The 5005-nt window shown below is 53.6% G+C and overlaps 1 protein-coding gene across 1 annotated transcript in view; it reads right to left on the bottom strand.

Moving 5' to 3' along the window:
* The window catches only part of CRTC3 (CREB regulated transcription coactivator 3), a gene marked incomplete at its 5' end in the record, with an annotated part of 1283408 nt that overhangs the window by 484800 nt on the left and 793603 nt on the right, over nt 1-5005 (bottom strand). The gene's annotated exons all lie outside the window — the stretch shown is intronic.

Raw genomic sequence — 5005 nt, 5'->3', positions numbered from 1 at the left:
GCTTTGTTCTGTGTTTATTGACTTGACTTTTTATGGCCTCTGGGAAAGGGGAAATGTTCCCATATCCTGTGGGGAACAAGTCCTGCCCGACCAACGCTGATGTGGGCCCTCATCACGTTTGCCGATTATCCAATCTTGCCGATCTGACCATGCATATTGCGCAAGGCCTCTACCTGGCCTGCTGTGCAAGGTGGCAGAGCGGGTTGCTTCGTAGACCCGTTCACCTGCACCAGCCCGGTGCCCCTTTCCATTTTCCTGGGGGACCTTCCTGCTGACAATTACATGAAATTGTTTTCAAAGGATGCCTGTGAGAGGCCCCCAGGGACTCGGCTAGTGCATTAGTGGGCTCAGGCTGCCCTGACAGAATACCACAGGTGGAGTAGCTAAACAACCAAAATTTGTTTTCTCGCCGTTGTAGAGGCTAGAAGTCCAAGATCAACGTGTCAGCAGGTTTGGTTTCTTTGAGGCCTCCCTCCTTGGCTTGCAGACGGCCACCTTTTCCTCACTGTGTCCTCACATGGTCACCCCTTGGTCTGTGTGTCTATCTTAATCTCTTCCTCTAAGGTCACCAGTCATAGGGGATTAGGGCCCACTCATCTGACCTCATCTGACCTTAATTACCTCTTTACGGGCTCTCTGAACCCCAAGCTGGGTGTGGATAGCAAGGCCCTGACTCCCCACCCATTGCTCTCTCCTTCCCAAGAAAACCCAAGGTCTTGGCTCCAGCCTCAGGGCATGTGCCCCGAAGGCAGCACTGAACACCTGCCCGTCTCCTTCCTTTGGCCCCCACCCATCCGGGGTTCATCTTAAAGGGACAGAGAGAAGTATCCCCGGCCCAGTCACCCATGACTATGCCTCCCTCCCCCCAGCTCGGAAGCCCTGCCAGGGCTGGCATAGAGCCCAAGAGTCCTGGCCTTTAGCAGCAGCCGCCAGAGCGGCGTGTCTTCGAGAACTTGGCAGCTCTGCTTTCCCAGGCTCCCTCAAGAGGTGTTCCTCTAGGACAGCGGTTCTCAACCTGTGGGTCGCGACCCCTTTGGCGGTCGAACGACCCTTTCACAGGGGTCGCCTAAGACCATCCTGCAGATCAGATATTTACATGACGATTCATCACAGTAGCAACAAACATGACAGTGATGAAGTAGCAATGAAAATAATTTTATGGTTGGGTCACAACATGAGGAACTGTATTTAAAGGGCCAGAAGGTTCAGAACCACTGCTCTAGGAGGTGCCAAGGTAGAGGCAAGAGGCTGCCACCACCCAGGCTGGAGTTGCCTGAGAGACATCCTAGCCCAGTGATAGCGAACTTATGACACACGTGTCAGAGGTGACACGCGAACTCGTTTTTTGGGTTGATTTTTCTTTGTTAAATGGCATTTAAATATATAAAATAGATATCAAAAATATGTCTTTGTTTTACTAGGGTTGCAAAGATCAAAAAACTTCTATATGTGACACGGCACCAGAGTTAAGTTAGGGTTTTTCAAAAAGGCTGACACGCCGAGCTCAAAAGTTTCGCCATCGCTGGCCTAGATGCCGCTGGAGTTGGGAAGCAGGGCCCAGGGGGATGGGGCTAATCCCACCCCTGTCCTCACCCTCTGGGAGGGAAGCTCTTGGGAATAGCAGCCCCTGGCCCCATCCGTCCGGTCCGTGGCTCCATCCCAGGCCAGCTGCTCTCGGCTGCACCTCTGCCAAGTGAGGGCAGGGGAGGAGAGGTGCCGATGCCAGTGCCCATCGTGGGGTGGCCGGTCTACCCGCACCTTCCTGGGGATCCCAGTCAGCATCTGTGCGGCTGGGTATTGGCTAAGTGCCTCATCTAGGCCTTTTTTTTTAATTATTTAATATATTTTATTGATTTTTTACAGAGATGAAGGGAGAGGGATAGAGAGTGAGAAACATCGATGAGAGAGAGAAACATCGATCAGCCGCCTCCTGCACACTCCCCACTGGGGATGTGCCCGCAACCCAGGTACATGCCCTTGACCGGAATCGAACCTGGGACCCTTGAGTCCGCAGGCTGACGCTCTATCCGCTGAGCCACACCGGCCAGGGCATCATCTAGGCCTTTCAGTGGCCCCACAGCATAGAGAAGGACATGCCTCCCGGATGATGGGGAGGCGTGAGGGGACACTGTACCCTGGCTGCTTCCTGCGGACCCTCAGATCCTGCCTTCCCCCGGGGCCTCGAGCCCTAGACAGACAGGGAGTGAGCGGTCTGGGTGCTAGTGGGCTCCCGCTCTGTGTGTGACCTTGATCGAGGTTCTGCTGGCAGGTCTCACTCTGTCCTTGCTGCAGCCCGGGAACTGGTTTCCTCCAGCCGCACAGGGCCTGGTGAATGCCAGCGAAGTGAGTTGTCAGGTGGCCCTGGCCGAGCATGTGGTGTGTGGCTGGCACAGGCCCTGCCTCAACGCCACTCACGCAGGGGCAGGGGAGCCAGTCTTGGGCCTCCTTCCAGCCCCACTGAGCTGTGACTGAACCTCCCTGAGCCTTTTCCCTTATCGGCAAAACCTAGATAAAGACTGTGCTTATCTCCTCCTGGGACTGGTGGGAACGAAATGAGATAATGCGCATAAGTGCTGAGCCCAGTGCCAGGCACAGAGACTAGGATCCTTGCTGACTCTTCTCCCTGGAGGCCAGCTCTCCCCCAGGGGGTTGACCCCTCCCCCAATGGAGACCCCCTCCAGGGGCCCTGAGCTCTGGTCCCTGAAGGTCAAGTGCCAGCCGCTGCTGCTGGGCGCTGGCGACAGGAAGGGCTGGCCCAGAGGGGACCTGGTTAGTGGAGGGACCCCACTCCACCCCGGCTGGCCCCGCCCCACTCTTTGATGTGCAGCCACCAGTGGAGCACAGGGGAGCCTGTGAGGGGAGAGGGCCTTGAACCCAGAGACACGTCTAGGACCATCAGCCACTTCCTCTTACCTGTCAGCCCAGTGGTCAGTACGCAGACTCCTTCCATCCACACACCGACCCTAGGGTCAGTCTTCTTTGCACAGATGACGAAACCAAAGTCCCGGATTCTGGTCACTTGTCCAGGACACAGGGGCTGACATATCTGAAACCAGGCCTCTGGACTCCCAGGCCCCAGCAGCTGGAGCCCTGCAGGCCTTCAGTCTGTGACGCCCTCTCTGCCTCCCACCCGCCCCGCAGGCGCAGCTGGGCCTTATGGGGCTGAGGCCCAGGAGAGCTTCCTACCACCTAGCTCAGGGGTCCCCAACCTTCTTTGGCCACGCCCCACCGAAGCATCTCTACCATCCTGATGCCTCCCACCCTGTGACATAGAATTCTTTTTTTTTTAAATATATATATATATTTTAAATATATTTTATTGATTTTTTACAGAGAGGAAGGGAGAGAGATAGAGAGTTAGAAACATCGATGAGAGAGAAACATCGATCAGCTGCCTCCTGCACATCTCCTACTGGGGATATGCCCGCAACCCAGGTACATGCCCTTGACCGAATCAAACCTGGGACCTTTTAGTCCGCAGGCTGACGCACTATCCACTGAGCCAAACCGGTTTCGGCTTTTAAATATATTTTTATTGATTTCAGAGAGGAAGGAAGAGGGAGATAGAAACATCCATGATGAGAGAGATGAGAATCATGGATCGGCTGCCTCCTGCAAGTCCTCCACTGGGGATTGAGCCCACAATCTGGGACATAGAATTCTTATTATTCAAAAAGTGAGCTCCTATTATGCTAAGTGAAATAAGCCAGTCAATGAAGGAAAAATACCACATGATCTCACTCATTCATGGATAATAGAGACCATTATAAACTTTTGAACAATAATAGATACAGAGGCAGAGCTGCCTCAAACAGATTGTCAAACTGCAGCGGGAAGGCCGGGGAGGGTTGGGGGGCAGGAGGTAGGGGGGTAAGAGATCAACCAAAGGACTTGTATGCATGCATATAAGCATAACCAATGGACATAAGACACTGGGGGGTAGGGGAGGCTAGGGGACTGTCTAGGGCGGGGGGAAAAATGGACACATATGTAATACCCTTTGTAATACTTTAAGCAATAAATAAAAAAAATAAAAAATAAAAGTGAGCTCCTATTCGCGTGGAGGAAGCCTCAAAGGCCATGAACTTGGTCAAAACAAGCTTCCAAACCACATGGCATCCATGAGAGAGAAATAAAAGAACGGAAGGACAGTGGAAGCACTGAGGGAGAAATCACTAAGAAACGGTTAAAAAAAATAATAGCAATATGAAGTGATATGAAGAAACAGCAAGTAAAGTTTCAAAACACAGAATAGAGCCCTGGCCGGTGTGGCTCAGTGGACAGAGCATCGGCCTGCGGACTGAGAGGTCCCAGGTTCGATTCCGGCCAAGGGCACATGCCCGGCTTGTGGGCTCCATCCCCAGTGAGAGACGTGCAGGAGGCAGCCGACCCATGATTCTCTCTCATCATGGATGTTTCTGTCTCTCTCCCCCACTTCCTTACTCTCAGAAATCAATAAAAAAAATTATATTAAAAAAAAACATAGAGAACTGAATTGCATATATATACCACAATATACATTTATAGACTGTTTATGAGGCCCTAGAACCATAAGAAAGGCAAAAGATTCCCTGTGAATAACTCATTCTCAAATTGCCCCCCTTAAACATCAAATTGCTCCCCTGTTGGGCGTGTGCCCCACGCCGGGAACCACTGACCTAGCTCTATTTGCCAAGAAGTTCCCAGCAAGTCCGATGAGGACCGTGGAGCCCATAGGTCCCAGGCCTTGCCCCCAGTGTTGGCTCTGGCCACCAGCTCCCCCAGGGGACAGGGGGCCCTGCCGTTTTCAGCATGCGACTCTCGATAACAAGGTCACGAACCGACATCACACCCACCCACCATGGACCCTGGGGAGGTGGCAGGCCCTGCCCTTCCCCTCACTGTCCCAGGTGTGCGGCTGCGGTGCAGGAAGAGAGCCACTGGCAGGCCCCACTCTGGGGGGCACCCCGCCCGCCATGGCACGCTGTGCCTGGGCCTGCCCTCTGCTCCCCAGGCCCCCAGCTCC

The sequence above is a fragment of the Myotis nattereri genome (assembly GCF_964212035.1).
Source record: "Myotis nattereri genome assembly, chromosome: 21".
Lineage (NCBI taxonomy): Eukaryota > Metazoa > Chordata > Mammalia > Chiroptera > Vespertilionidae > Myotis > Myotis nattereri.
This window is presented reverse-complemented; position numbering and strand designations above follow the sequence as displayed.